This window comes from Canis lupus, chromosome 32 (assembly GCF_048164855.1).
Source record: "Canis lupus baileyi chromosome 32, mCanLup2.hap1, whole genome shotgun sequence".
NCBI classification, from domain to species: Eukaryota; Metazoa; Chordata; class Mammalia; order Carnivora; family Canidae; genus Canis; species Canis lupus.
Window position 1 is genome coordinate 16,210,965 of NC_132869.1, and position 16,505 is coordinate 16,227,469.

The window sequence follows — 16,505 nt, forward strand, 5'->3', positions numbered from 1 at the left end:
CTGTGACTTTTTGCTTTCAGGAAATCCATCAATTACAAACCAAAGAGAACATCTAAAAGGACCTGTAAAATGCAATATATATTGGCAGGCAGGGAGTCCAAAGCTCACTAGAGAATGCAATTAGCAAAATTTCTCCAAATTCATGAAAATGAATAAATCGTGTCACCATCTTGAAAATTCATATTTATTATTACTCCAAAGAGAGAGTCAATTAGAATCCTATTTAAAAATCTGCCTCCAGGGAAAAGTATTCTATAACGTGATAAACATGAATAGAAAATTGACACTAAAAAAATTAAATGTAAAAAACAAATAAACATATTGAGAATATTAACTTTACAAATAAAATTATAGAAACAAAACAGTGGATTTTTTTCTTTCAAATGCAAAAATATTAAAAAAATAATATGGATGACCTCTGTGAGAAAATAATACTGCAGTATAGTTAAAAGCATGATCTTTAAAAACACATTGCCTAAATTGGAGTCCCTACTTTTTTTACTTGAGTAGCTTCAGGCGTTTAACTTAATCTGTTTATGCCACAGTTTTTAATCTGTGAAATGGGGAAAATTATAATACGACTTATAGAAATATTGAAAAGATTAAACAATTTAGCATCAGTAAAGTAGAACAGGACCTGCCACATTAGTGCTGATAATTAGTCATTACAGCTATGATGAATGATGATGACCAGTGATAAGGACAGTGAATTCGGTGTTGAACACTTCCTTACACAGTAATGATAGTATAGACTGGCCTAAACTTTATAGAGGGAAGTTTACCTGTATAGCATATAAAGCCATAAATAGTTTTCTTTAATATAGTAAAGTCATTTCTAAGCATTTATCCTAAGGAAATTATCACAGAGGCAAAGATTTCTTTCCAAGGATGTTCATTTTAGCACTATTTACAGATAATCATTAAAAATGATGTCTGAAAATGGCAATATAATAATCATTCAGTGGAATATTATGTAATAAATAATAAATAACACTTTTGAATATTACATAATATGTGAAAAAGTAGAATATAAAAAGTTCATGTGGTCAGACCCTGCTTACTTTACACTGTAACTTTTATTAGTTGTATAAGCACAAAATTATATATATAATAAAATTTTATTTATCTATGCAAGTCTAAAAATCCATCAAACTTATTGACTTCAAATGGCATTATTAAAGGTGATTTTGTTGTTTATTTTATATATTTATGTTTTCTAAGGTTTTTATCGGTGAGAATCAATTAGTTTCCAAAAAAAAAAAAAAAGCTGCTAAAGTCTCCTTAATTTCTTTATATGTGATTAACAGATGTTCAAGCTAGAACAGTCTGGTAGTCTCCTACTCATCTTTCTTTTCCTGACAATCGCATGCTCAATTAGATGCATTTACAACTTCATGCACAATTGATAATCTTTTGTCATAAATGTGACTTTAATTATCTGGTCAGCAACCTTGATACCAATTTAGTAGCCAAACATAAATATAACTCATCTCCACTTTCAAGCTACTTAGTAACTAACATTTACCTATAATTTATTGAGGATATACTATGTGCCAGACATTGTTAATCATTTTGCATGCATTATCTACTTTAATCTTTACAATTATCTTGTGAGTTAGGTATTATATTCTTCTCATATGGAGGAAGAGGGACTCAGGTTCGAAGAGTAGAGTTGATGCCAAATCTGTCTGACTCAGTGACTGCACTTTCTCTCCTGTGTATGCTGCCTCTCAATATGCCTTATGCATATCTGACTTCCTTGCTGTCATTACTGGGAAGAAAAACAAAATCTATTCTAAAGTATAAACTAAGATTTATTGATGTCTGAAAAGTTAGAATAAAATAACCTGGAATTTAACAACTCTGGCTAATATATAAACTCGACAACACTATAATAATTAGTTGTAGACATTTTACTAAAGACAATAAATTTAAAAAAAAAAAGATTTTAAAAGATTAATCCAGTAAGGAAATGTTTAACAAATCATAGTATTGTTTTTTATAAGAAAATATCTTTAAAAAGAATCTGTTTCATATGGAGATTAATTTCTTAACAAGGGAAATGATACTTGTTTTGTCTTCAAGGTGATGTAGGGATTTTTTTTCTCCTTATTTTATGATTATGATTTTCTATGATACTTTCTAGTTATTTTCAGGCCATTTCTAATGTAGGTCCTGGTTACCTTACTGGACAATTAGGGCAGGAGAAATGAAATGTCTTTCATATATGAGTATTGAACTAAAGTAGAAATTTTCTGTTCCTGGCTCCACCACTAATTTGCTATAATTGCCCACCCACAGAGCATAAGGATTAGATAACACTTCCTTATTTGTGTAATAAAAGCGTACTTTATAATTTCAAACATGCCTTTTAACTATATCATTCTATGATTCCAGGTAGGCCAGAACATTGTTAGGTATACAGTATAAATATTTATAGAACAGTACATATCTTTCAGTTACTTCCTAATCTGATCTATTCCTCATGGTCTTGCTGAAACCTTACTTCCTTCATGAAGACTCCCTTGAGTAGTCAAACTTCCTGAACTAAAAAATAGTTAGCACAGTAATTACATGTTATCTTTAAACACTGCTTAATAATTTCACATAAGAAAGTCCTTGTTTTAAACTAAGCTGTAAATCACCTTGACAGAGACAGGTTATTGACCTCTAATTTTATACGTTCCTTGGGTTCAATCACAGCACTGGTCTCACAATGGAAGGTAAGCAAATTCTTGTTAAATGCAGAGTAAATTTGAATCAGCAACTAAATTCCTAATTTCCAATGTCAGGACATTCCTTTTATCAGAGTGAGGTTCTGCAGACTGCAATCCAGGTTCTCTGCACCTGATGCTGTTTGATCATCATCATCACAATCATCATCATCTTTATGATTAAAGAGCATTTGCTCAATTTTTCTGGAATGAATGGCAGCAGCTCAAGATCTCTCTTCAGGTAAGATGAGAAACAGCTGGCTATCATTTTCTGTATAATAACCTTTCATATTTCCAGAGCCTAAGATCATTAACTTTAAAAGAGCCTCAAATATTGTATAAGGTTGGTTGCTACAAAATAAGGAATAAGAGGAATGTCAGAGAACATGTTATGGAGAGAGGAGGGATTGTGTGTTTTTCAGCATGTTACACCTCTCCTTACTTAGTATAATGCAGCAGGCAAGTGCAGGAGAAAATGAGCTGTCAGTCTCTTGGTGCACATCATTTGTCATGGCTCCTCTTATGTCTGGAAAGGCAGGGACACCCCTGTTATCATGAAGAGCTTGTCATGGGACCAGTAGTATGTATGCACAGAGTGCACTTTTGTTCTTGTCATTTAATGTAGTGAAGAATGGTCGAACTGCAGGATTGCAATTTTGGCAATGCTCTTGGCAGTTGACATTAAAATAATATCCCCAGATATAGACTTAAAGAAAATAGATGTTTTTTTCTCATTCTCTAAGGAGGCAGGGGATAAATTTAAAACATTGTTTTGTCAGTCATTGTTTACACTTAAAAACTCACCTAATATCCTTAGTATAGCCCTAGAAGAGGACTCAATTTTGATTACTTAAAGAAAGAATTAGAGACCACCCTGAAAAATATGCATGTGATTTCCATATTGAACTCCATGCTTCTAGGATTTATCATTTTGTGTCGTTACTTACACATCTATTCACAAAGAGGTAGCTGTTTCTGGAAGATGGCACTGAAAAAGTAAAGATCAGTTTGAATGAAAATCTAAATCTGGTTACCATCCTCCTCTGAATGGAAGTGAAACCTCATACCTACAGCTTTTAAAATTGCCTGACTTTTTTTGTTTTGGCCAAAGTCTGTGCTACAGATTTCTTGACTGAATTTTAGTTTTTGTTCTTTCTTGGTCTCCTTTTCATATGACTCAAGAGCATATATCTATCTCTCTCTCTCTTTGAAATCTTTCTTGATTTTTGCTTTTTAGCCCAAGGAATTCAATTAAATTCATCTGGCAGATGGAAAGCTGAGGCCCATAAGGGCAGTAACAAATACTAAAAATAATGAGAAGGATCTAAAAATATCCTGATTTGGGGTCAGAGGGATTTAATAGTACTCAGAGGTTTTAATTAATTAATTAATTAATTATTTTCTTAGTTGTCATTCCTCTTCTTTTTCTAATTCCCTTTGCTCAGGCCCTGAAAAATATTCCTTGGCCAGAATGCTGAAGCTGAAGCAAATAGATTCCTCTAGTAACTGCTAACTGCTCCTATAGTCAGAACTGATCATGAACAGTGGTCGTGAGGGCCAGATTTTTGGGGGGAAATTCTAATTTCAGAGAGGTTCTATTGTCTCAAAAATGTATAAATGAAATTTATAGCATATAGCATGCAAACTGATTCAGGGACTGGAAGACTAAGGTTAGTCTTCATGGTAAGTATTAGTCAATTGATTAGTCTGTATATCTGTGTGTGTGCATATACATATATATGCTTATATGTATATATGTATGTTTAAAGTAAACTATATGTATATGCATAAATACAAACAGATGATTCTCATTCTCTTTAGTTCCATTCTATCGAGTTGTTGCAAGCACTGGGTTAGCAAACTGAATCATTGCTCCCGGGGGAAATACAGAGTTAGATTTCTGCAAACCTCTTGTCACAACAATCTTGTCAACAGATCAATACAAAGCCCTGTTTTATGTGTATTTCTCTTTATTTTTAAAGTTTTTATTAATTTATTCATGAGACACATAGAGAGAGAAAGAGGCAGAGACATAGGCAGAGGGAGAAGCAGGCTCCATGCAGGGAGCCTGATGTGGGACTCGATCTCGGGTCTCCAGGATCACACCCTGGGCCGAAGGCAGTGCTAAACCGCTGAGCCACCCGGGCTGCCCCTGTATTTTTGTTTAAAGATACCTTATTTAATATATATTGCCAAATAATTAACATTAAACTCAAGACCAACAACACTATAACTCACCTTTGAATGAAGGTTGTCCAACACACGTATTTCTCTTTAAGACACGTCACAGCTTTCTTGTATTTAGTATCACTTGATGGCACTTCAGCACTACCCTTGGGGATCATTTTAAACAGCAAAATCAACAAAAAGTACAAAAATTCAAAAAAATGTGATAGCTAATGGACCATGAAAAAGACACTTGTTGACAATATGAGAACTGAAACAAAAAGGCAGAGTGTGGCCCCGTTTGACTTCAGCTGGAAATGTGCATCAGGTGATTCAAATTTTTCTTCCCTCTCTGTGTTGAGGGAAGAAAAATGAATGATCATGAAAACCCTGCAAATATTTTCTCTTTATGGAACGCTTCATGAATTTGTGTGTCATCCTGTGCAGGAGCATGCTAATCTCCATATCATTTCAAAATTAGTATATGTGCTGCCGAAGCAAGCATATATAAAATCTCACAAGTATTGGCTTTATGGTTATAAATACATTCTAGCAAGTAGGCAAATTTACAATTTGGAATCCACAAATAATGAGAATCGATTGTGTGTGTATATACTTGTCTTATCTAAATTAACTGCAGAGGAGAAATTTGCAAAAACTTAAATCTTAAAAGATTAAATTGGCAATATTAGCAATTTCTTGGGCAGTCCTAAAATGATTGGAGATTCAGCTTGACAATTTACCTAATGTCTCTATTTGTCATTGTTGATTAAAGGCGCTAATTCTTAAAAGTGCAAAACTGAGACTTTCAGTTCCCAAAAAGATGCATTTCTAATCTCTCCACAAGATTTTGTTGTTCACTTATTAATGTTATGTTCTAGCCTTGTGATTCCTAAAAAGAGAGATCTGATGGTGTCCACATACCCTACCTTTCTTGCTTCTATGTCTTCTTGACATTTAATACACTCTCTACCATATTACATGTTGGAGAAGCACCACTGTTACATATACAACATTGCTTATGCTTATGAAATTTCATTTAAAAAGGGGAAACAACATCCAAGTTAAAAGCCAGTCAAGTGTGACTATCATCAACAGATGATGTTAGTGTTTACCTATATAGTAGTTAGGTCTAATAAAAAAGTTGAATTTGAGGACCAATTTTCAGAACTTAACATGTTTATCAATAGAACAGCTTTCTTTCACTACAGAGAGTTTGAATTTCCTAGAATTCATATAAATGGGACCATATAACAGGCACTTTTTTCCTCTGGCTTCTTCATTCAGAATAATTATTTAGAAATACATCCATGTGTTTGCATGTAACAACAGCTTATTCTTTTATATTGAAAGACACTTTTCCATTTTAGGAATACACCACAATTTACTTATCCATTTGCCATTTGGGTTCTTTTAATATTTGGCTATTACAAATAAAACTGCTATGAAAACTTGAGTTCCAGTCATTTGTGGACATATAGCTTCATTTCTCTTGGATAAATACCTAGGAGTGGAATGATTAGGTCATGTATTAGATGTATATTTAGCTTTTTAAAAGCCTGATGAACTGTTTCTAAAGTGTTTGCACCATTTTGTATTCCCATCAATGTCTAAGAGAAACAGTTGTATAAGACATCCTCTTCAGTATTTAATATGATAGATCTTTTAAATTTTAGACTGTCTAATAATATGTGTTGGTATCAAATTGTGGTCTTAATTTATATTCTCCTAAGGACTAATTATGGTGAATATCTTTTCATGTACTTATTTGCAATCTGTAAATCTCCTTTTCTGAAGCATCTTTTAAATTTTTGTCCAGTTTATTGTATTATTGCAATATATTTTTGTGAAATCTTATTATTGGGTTTTGAGAGTTTTTTTAACTTGTGGATATATATTATCTACACATACTAACACACATACACATATTTCCTGTGGGGTGAGGAGGTCCAAATTCATTCTTTCACATCATGATATATAATTGACTCTGTGTAATTATTTTATACATTTCTAGAATCAGTGCTAGTATTTTATTGAAGCTTTTTGAATCTAAGGATATTGTTCTGTAGTTTCCTCCCCTTTTTTATTGCCTTCATTTGGTTGATATGATAATTATGTTCTCATATAATGATATCAGAAGTAATCCCTTATTTTCTATATTTTTCAAGAGCTTTTGAAGGATTTACATTAATTCTTTAAGTGTTTGCTAGAGTTCATTCATTAAGGGCTTCTGGGCTTCTCACTTTTGTGAGACGTTTTCTAAATTACTAATTCAAATTTTTACTTATTATATGTATTCTGATTTTCTATTCTTCCTAGGCCTATTTCAGTAATTTGGGTCTTTCTAGAACTAAAAAAAAAATTTACCTAAATAATCTAATTCGTTGTCATATAATACAAGTATCTTCTTGTAATACTAGAATTGGTAAGCACTTTTGATGGCTCCTTTGAGGCTGATGAAGTCAGATTTATAATAATATCAGTAGGAGTTTTGTGGGGTAGTTGGCCACTTGGGTGATAACAGAGAAAGAAGAAGAAAGTGGGCTGCATGAGAGATGAGGTTTTGCTTACGAGGTGTGATTAAAAGACAGAAGAGCAAAGGAGTTTATGGTATGGCCAACAACATTACTGAAATAATGCATGATAAGAAACTGGAAAAAAAGACTGGATTGGAGATTAGCAGAAATGAAGGAGTCAGTGGATTCCCTTTTAGCTGATCTGGAGCCCCTACAGAATCCTTGAAGATCTAGGAATATGATTCTTTATATAATACAAGCCTATGCTGTGCTTTGGCTTAACCTCATAAAAATACTATCAATGTGCTTGAATTCCAGAAAACTGTGCTTGTTCTCAGTCTATAAATCACGACTGAGCTGCTTCTCTTAAGGTGCCAATGATAATCTCAGTGATATCCAATCTCCAGAAGTTTGTGCTTTGTAAGACCTATAAAGCTGAATCCAATAAATCTATTCACGATTAAGATACTTTTTCATATTCATTAGACTTTCACTTTAATTAAAGGTTTATTTTTTTGTGTGGGTTTTTATTTTTAATTCTCTGTGTGGTTTTTAGAAAACATGAAAGTTGAAGCTATAAATCTAAACCTTAAATAACAAGCCTTTCTTTAAGCTTATATATTGACAAAAATTATTACTGAGATAGCTTCAATATTAATAATAACTATTAATAAACAGGTGAAAACAAGTCCACCCGGGGCTCCGGGCAACCTAATCTCAGGGGACACCTCTATTTTCAGCATCAGTGGCCCATCCTTACTAAGATATCTTTGGGGACAAGTGGAGAAAGAGAGAAACAGACCCTCAGGCAGAATGGTACTGAAAGGAAAAATGTGCATGGTTTTACCATGTCCTACTCTTCAGATTTTCTTAGGCTCACCAAATCAGTGTGAGGAAGAACATTCCTTGCTGTACATTACTGTGTAATCAAAGTTATTTACTTGCACATTTTGGGGATTGTAAATGATTCTGACCTTTGCTAAACTATTATGCACAGAAAGGAAAACTGTCCCTTTAAAACTTGCCTCTTGATGTTAATAAATTAGGGACCTCTCACAGTTCCTTGCCAGACTCCATTTGTTGTAGTGTTGAATTGAAGTTTCCAGGTGAAATGAACAGCTGCCAAGCTAGCCTTTCAAGAAGCTGCCTTTGGGAACATAATACTTTATTACCCGTATTGTGCCATTCTACACTGAGTAGTCGTTAAAATAATGAGAGGTCTGACTAAGTGATCTATTTCAAGGTCTATTTTCTCCTTAGCTAGAGAAGCACCTTCAGACCATTCCATCCATCTGTTCTTCCTCAGGGCACAAGAAGCAAGTCAGTTGGCTGGAACTAAAGTCTTTCACCTGTTTTTTTTTTTTATTATTTTTTTTAAACTGAACTTATAAACTGAATTCAGTCTCTAATATGTTTATCTAAAACCGAGGTTTTGGCTTCGCTGGAATCACATCTTCTTTCACTAGTCAAGAATATTTCACATCTGTTTTGAGTTTAAAAGTTTGCCAGTTGGGGATCCCTGGGTGGCTCAATGGTTTGGTGCCTGCCTTCGGCCCAGGGCGTGATCCTGGAGTCCCAGGATCTAGTCCCGCATTGGGCTCCCTGCATGGAGCCTGCTTCTCCGTCTACCTTGTCTCTACCTCTCTCTCTCTGTGTGTCTCTCATAAATAAACAAATAAAAAATATTTTAAAAAATAAAAATAAATAAAAGTTTGCCAGTTTCAAAAAAAAAGGGGGATGCCTGGGTGGCTCAGCAGTTGAGCATCTGCCTTTGGCTCAGGGTGTGATCCCGGGGTCCTGGGATCAAGTCCTACATCGGGCTCCCTGCAGGAAGCCTGCTTCTCCCTCTGTCTATGTCTCTTCCTCTCTGTGTGTGTGTCTCTCATGAATAAATAAATAAAATCTTTTTTTAAAAAAAAGTTTATCAGTTTCCTGGGCCCACTAATCAAGGGCAGGTAGTTTTTTTTTTTTCTTTCTTTTTTTTTTTTTTTTTTTAATTAGCCCCTTCGAACTTTAGCCCCTTGGTATGACAGAGCAAAACTTACCATTAGTTTAGTTCTATTTCTTGCTGGCAGAGCATAATTTCCTTTTAAAAGATTTTTGGGGAAAGATGCAATGATCTTCAAAGTTGGCTTGAGCATCAAATGGCTTTTATTAAGCAACAGTTTGAGTTGAGAACAAATGAACTGAAAACATATTTCAAATAATAGAGGAAAATGTCTTTGGAAAAACCATATATTGGATCTTTCCAAAAGCAAAACAATTTAAAATTTGTGGTGCTTGGTAAAAATAAACATGTATGAATTTCACGGGAAGAAATGGAAGAAGTCCGGTTTTCTGGGAAGAATTATCTCTTGTCAGGAAGTAGTGTAACCTGTTCATAACTTCCTTATCTCCAGGAATAGTGGCAGAGAAACTATGGTAACTAACTTCCCTACATGAAGAAGAATTGTACAACTAACTGCAGTGCAATTTGTTTTTAAAATGAAGTTTCCTGGAATGTAATGCAAGATTGGAGGGAATGCAATAATACTAGAATTCTAGACACTGTAATGGGCATTGAGGGGAGCTAATTTTGTCAGGAGCCTCATTCAGTATTCCCAGACACTACTTAACGCATTCTCTACTCATAAATAAATGGTATTTACCCTTGTTCATCCTGTTCTCTCTCATAGCTTATGGAATGCTCATCCAATGTCTACTATCCAATTAAACCATTAGCTGTGGCTATACTATATATATATATATATATATATATATATATATATATATAAACACATACACACACACATATATATTATATATATATATACATTTTTTACTGTATACTTTCTAATCCCAAAATGACATATATATAAGTATATATATATAAGTATATGTATATATACTATAATTATATATATAGTATAGTATATATAGTATAAGTGTATATAAGTATATATAAGTATATATATAGAAGTATATAGAAGTATATATAGCATATATATACTATATATAGTATATATATTACATATATATACTTTTTTTTACTGTATACTTTCTAATCCCAAAATGACATCTTCACAGTCTTACCTCCAATTTCAGCCACTCATCTCACAGTGACAAATTTCTTGCCTTGAAGAGTCTTTCATCTTATAAGAGTAAACTTTTCCTCCTATGCTGTAGTCCTTGTGGAACTCACTCATCAAGCAGGTGTTTGCAACCTGGAATGTAGGGAGTTAAGGTCTTTAGGAACAACTTCCATTCAATGGGGTCTGGAGCTGATGGCAAAATGCTTTAGTTTATCCTCAGGTGGATGGACAACGCTGAACTATTGGACTCATTCCTATATGGAATTCTAGACTATTGGTTCTACTAACTACTATATAGTTGTGAATGTAGCCCATTTTCCGGGTGTTTTGACCAAAATGTTCATATGTACACTGGAAATATCTGAATTTTCTTCTTAGGTTTTGTAGAAAATTGGTTGTATCGTTGAATTTTGAGTCCTCAGACAGTGTGTCAAAATGGTTTACCTTGCACTGCACCAAGGGTTCTTTTGCCTTTTGCCAACTGAACAACTGATCTTCATACCTCATTAATGCCTTTTACTGGACCCTGTCTCCAGATTTATCCTTGGAATCCTTCATTTCTTCTTTTTAAAAATTTATTTATTCATGAGAGACACACACACACACACAGAGACACAGGCAGAGGGAGAAGCAGGCTCCATGCAGGGAGCCTGATGTGGGACTCAATCCTGGGTCTCCAGGATCACGCCCTGGGCTGAAGGCAGTGCTAAATCACTGAGCCACCCAGGCTGCCCAGAAATTCTTCTTTTCTGACAACATCAGAGGTAGTGCTTGCTCCTTGTTCCCAAGGTGGGGTCATGGAGACCCAAGAATATCCCCTTTGTTCTGGAGCTTCATTCATCCACTACCTCTTTCCCGCTGAGTTCTGAGAAGAACATCAGAGTCTTCAGCACTCATTTGTTTCATAGTCCTTTTCTAAAGGATCTTTATTTTTTTCTCAAAATTTCACAGCAAGCTAGCATCTAGGTTTATACATAGCTCTCAAATTGTTGTGTCTCCAGAGCTTGGAAATTCAAACCAGCTGACTTTTGAAATTTCTATTCCAGGATCTAAATTGCTTAGAGATTTTCAAAGCCAGTTGTACCCTTTGTAAGACCTGAAGCAGGAGGTAAATCAAAGTGCCTGGCATCAGGACCTAAGGGTCACTAGCTGCAGCCAAGCATCTCAGAGTTCTCAGGAAAACCAATGACCCTCTAGTGGTCCCTGGAGCAGAGCTCAGCAGAGTGGACCTAATGGGAAGACATTTGACTTTGAAGTTCAAATTCAGTCTACATGTCAAACTCAGAAGGAAAAACTATTCACCAAGTCATATACATCATAATAAGCCTTGAAGGTTATGAGTATTTTTTTTCAAAAAGTTAAATACTTTTTCCTTGTCAGGCTATTATTAGTATACTGTCTAATCCTTACTTACAGTACAGAAGGGGGAAAATTCCATTTAAAATGTAATGAAGTGGATATTATCCCTATTTTATTGATGGAAAAACTGAGGCTCTGAAATAAGTACTTTGCTCAAATCAGAAAGTTAAAAGGTGGTAGAGGTGGCATTCAACCCAAAACCTATTTAATTTTGAAAGCTTCAGTTTGCTACAATACTATGCAGCATCCCTAGCCAAAATAAGCCCAAAACAAAACAAAACAAAACAATGCTTTGTTCAAATGGATACATTGTATTTTTACCTTGGAAAGTAAAAATTTACTTATGAGGAATATCACATATCTTCCAGGCTATCAATTTAATGTCATATTAGAAAACCAAAAATATTTACTTATTGTAATGGTATACATTTCTCTTTATATCACATACCTAAAAAGTTTAGCACAGACATCTAAAAGTGGAATGGGGAACAAAGTATCATTTACTATCATTTTGATTTCTTTAGTTGTGGTTATTCTCTATCAATTTGGTGGTGAAGTTTTACTTTCAGTTCCTAAACCCCAAAATAGTAATATGGGATCATGGTGAGGTGAGTAGGTATGGTCCTGGAATGTGTATAAGTTCCATTCTCGGATTTCCTCATATAAGGGAAACAATTTCTGCTACTAGTGAAAAAGCATGGCATGTAGACGGTAACCACAATGAGTTTTGTATTTCTATTTCCCATTCTTCCTTTAAAGTTTTATTTAGAGAGATATATTCCTTTCCCGGCCCCTCAGTGAAAACTGGGGCAGGTTCATGACTTCTCTGTTCCCATTCAGGTTAAAAAAAAAAAAAAGGAAAGAAAAATAGTCAGTTTTAGTCATAAAAAGTCATTATTCAGAAATTCAATATCCAGTCAATATCCAAAATTAATATCCAGTCCCATATAAGCATTACAATTCTAAACTTAGTGGCAGATCTCCAACTTTGTCGACTTTAGGTTGGGATGGAGGGTAGGGACATGGGTGAAGGTGGACAAAAGGTACAGACTTCCAGTTACAGATAAATTAATTCTGGTGATGAAATGCACGGTATGGTCACTATAGTTAGCATATCAAATATATATTGTATATTCATAAGTTGCTAAGGGAGTAGATCTTAAAGTTCTTACCACAAGGAAACAGAATTCGTAACTATGTGAAGTGATGGATGGTTAACTAAATTTGATAATTATTTTGAAATATATAAATATTTTGAGTCATTATGTTGTATATCTTAAACTAATACAATATGTTAGTATATTATATAGTATTATATGAGTAATTAGAATAGTTATAAGATTAAATATATCTCAAAAAAAACTGGGGAAAAGGATGATATGGTTAAGTTTAAATTTAAAAAAAAAGAATCACTGTAGTATATCTGGAGCATGTGTTTGGAAATAAAGACCATACATGCACACACAAATCTCTGATTTAGCTTACTTCAGACAGAAAGCCCGCTTGGGGAGGGTTTGAGGTACCTCTATTCTCTGTTTTCTTCATGCTTACATTCTCCATTTTCCTGCCCAGGCAAAGGCTGAGGTAGGTAGGGGTGTCTCTAGGCCAGTTCTTAGGTGCTTTACTTGTGAACAATATGGGCGTGGCAGATGGCTTAAGTTAGTGATCCTGAGTGGGCCTCGCTAATGATGAAAGCTAGATCTTTCTTTTGGGGGTGCTTTAGTTGGCCCTTCAAAAGTTACCTGCTTGTTGCCATTCTTTCCTATAGTTGTCATGATTAACTGATTAACTAGAGGTATCTATCTCTCGGATGGTCTCTTGCGACTTCTAGTTCAGCCCCCAGGCATCCAGCAGCATACTCCTAGGCTTTCTCCTGAGGTCCCTGTATCCAGAAGACCATACTCGTCAGGACCAAGAAGATTCTGTGCTTACTCTCTGAACCAAAGGCCCAGATCTGCTCAGGGAAGAACACTCCTACAACATAAGGAGTTTTGCTACCGTCTCAGGGCAGTAGGACTAAAGAGTCTATCATCAGGTATGCTACTAGGCTGCCCTACTATTGCCTTCTAGATTTCTAGGGACCTGATTAGATCCCAATGTACTTCACTTTATCTTCTTCAGGCAGGAGTCACTACTACTGTCTGTTTTTCTTTTTCTTTTCTTTTTTTTTTTTAAGATTTTATTTATTTATTCATGTGAGACACAGAGAGAGAGGTGAGACATAGGCAGAGGGAGAAAAGCAGGCTCCCTGTGGGTTCAATCCCAGGGGCCAGGGATCACGTTGAGCCAAAGGCAGACACTCAACCACTGAGCCACCCCAGGCGTCCCTACTGTCTGCTTTTTGACTGTAGGTAATATATTTCAAAACATTCTGAGTGATTTCTTTATCAAGAATGTTATCTAAACTTTACAAATAAGGCAAAAAAGATTACCATGTCTTTTCAAATTAGTATCAGAGTATCATCTGACTAACCTGTCCAGAGGCCGTCACTCTAAAAAAAGATAACATTTTTGATTTACTATTTACCAATAATTAAGTCTCAGACTCTGGAAAGTCAGATATTAACTAAATTAAAACTAAATTTTTTTTGATCAGTAGAGATGCAAACAATCTTTTTAGTAGAGAAAAGGACTGATTTCTATGGTTATGATTTTTTGTCCCATAAGATGTTATATAATTTTCTATCTAACTTTGAAAACTTATCTGGCATTTATTTTTTTCCCCTGAATATATATGTACAATATATATTTTATATATTTATATGTATGTTATAGGTTATGTTACATATGCCGTTACATGTTATATAGCATTATGTATTCAGTATATTGATTTTATATATATATATATATATATATATATATATATATATATATATATACACACATAGTTTTGTCACCAGGCTAGTTGCTCATTAATGAATTAAATAAATTATTGACCCAGACTCACTGTTATTTTGTGTGAGAGTTAACTTTTTGAAAATTATATTTTGATACTCTTGAAGCTCCCTTTCTAAACTTGAAATTAGAAGGTGTTGCCTTGCTTCTCATCCCTTGGAAGAAGGATGGTGAGATCTCAGCAAAGCAACAGCTCTGTGTAAAGAACTGTGTTCACCAATCCCTTTTGCAAAAGCCTCTCTTCACACTCTGGCCCCTTATAACATTCATGAAGTAGATGAAAAGATTTGGGATTCTGGGAACAGGTTTTGGATCATTTCATTTGAAAATTGGCATATGGAAGGTTTGTCTCTCACTTATGTTTGACTCCATGATCAACTATCATATTGACAGTTCAGTCAGCCTGAGACACAAAGTCATCCTCTAACTTCTTGTTTTCCTACTAACAAAATAAAAGAATAAACTGACTGAATGGACAAAGGCAGTTATGATTACTTTTGACTTTTGACTCATTTGTAGGAAACCAAGTTCGCACATTTGGAACACCTTTTTATTTAAGAAATCCTTTTAATTCTCAATGTGGATTCAGCTGGCAATATTCTTTGAACCTCACATTTTCAAAATATCTATGTCTAGAAACTTCTGAAAGAGGTCAGTATCGATTGGTCTGGCTTCTATCATCTGTGAAGCTGAGAATGCTTCGCTATTTATGTAGAGCAGATACAAGGCAGGTGGTGAGCAAGGACATAGAGGACAGACAGTGACCTCATCTCAAATATTGTCTTCTTATATATGTAACATGATCGTTCTGTTTAAAGTGACTTTGAAGACTATTAGACTTCTTATGTAAAACCTATATTCAAAAATACTTTCTAAAATCCTTTATAAATGATCAACTGGGAATCATTTATCTGATTGTGATTATGACCCCTCACCATGTTTTAATATCAATTATGGAGATGTGCTCCAGTAACATAAAAAGTTCTGTGGTATGTGTCTGTATACAACTTGAAAACTTGAAGACAAAATAAATGCAAGACATTTCATTTAACATAGACTCTGAACACAGTGTGAGTATTTGCAATTACTGACTAAGCAAGATTGACAAGAACTTTCAGGCTGGGATTTTCTTTGCTTATTGCATTTCATTTTCAGATGATCAAAACTTTGGAAAATGATAATGTCAGTATAGGCAAGCCCAAAGAGGTTGCAATCTTTGGTTAGAGGCATAAGGTGATGTAAGCTTAACAATTACGAGATTTCTACAAAGTTTTAGATTTTTTAAAAAGTAAAAATATTTGTTCATTGCAAACATTAGGATCCAGAGTTGATTGATTATCATTATAGTGCTATATTTTCTTGGAAAATACTAAATACAAAATACTCCTTCATTTTCCATTTTATATTCAGGCCCTGCAATCTTTAAAACGTTTGAAATGCAAGTTGTAAAATGCAAGTTTAAAAGAGAATTCATTGTGCCAGAATTGACAGAGGGCAGCAGAAAACTTACAAGCTGTCCTCTAGTCGATTCAGAAAGTAATTAATTGCAGCTGCTGTTTTGCAGCAAGCTGGGGAAATGTCACCAAATACAGAAAACTCCAAAAAGAATGACAAGGCCTTCCTGTAATTTTCCCAGCCTAAACAGAAAGGAGATGAATGCATTGTGACTGCTGTAGGTAATGAGACTTTGTAAGATTATTATAAATAGGGTGCATAATTAGTGTTCTACAGTTCAGTAAGCATTTTGTGTTGTTTTTGTGAATTTGGAGTAGGCCCCAATGGCT

At 34.4% G+C, this 16,505-nt stretch overlaps 2 long non-coding RNA genes and 1 other non-coding gene across 4 annotated transcripts in view; 1 reads left to right on the top strand and 2 right to left on the bottom strand.

The window, feature by feature from the left end:
* Positions 1–16,505, top strand: part of LOC140622638 (uncharacterized) — a 55,553-nt gene that overhangs the window by 35,074 nt on the left and 3,974 nt on the right. The window contains exon 3 of the long non-coding RNA XR_012022333.1: positions 2,810–2,955. This is a non-coding gene — a long non-coding RNA (uncharacterized lncRNA). The remainder of the gene's footprint in view (positions 1–2,809; positions 2,956–16,505) is intronic.
* Positions 1–16,505, bottom strand: part of LOC140622639 (uncharacterized) — a 69,068-nt gene that overhangs the window by 12,918 nt on the left and 39,645 nt on the right. For both annotated transcript variants that reach the window (XR_012022334.1, XR_012022335.1), the window contains exons 2-3: positions 10,469–10,599; positions 4,953–5,047 (exon numbers count right to left, since the gene is read on the bottom strand). This is a non-coding gene — a long non-coding RNA (uncharacterized lncRNA). The remainder of the gene's footprint in view (positions 1–4,952; positions 5,048–10,468; positions 10,600–16,505) is intronic.
* On the bottom strand, positions 5,284–5,385 carry LOC140623410 (U6 spliceosomal RNA). The gene has a single exon (XR_012023026.1). It is a non-coding gene; the product is annotated as a U6 spliceosomal RNA (small nuclear RNA).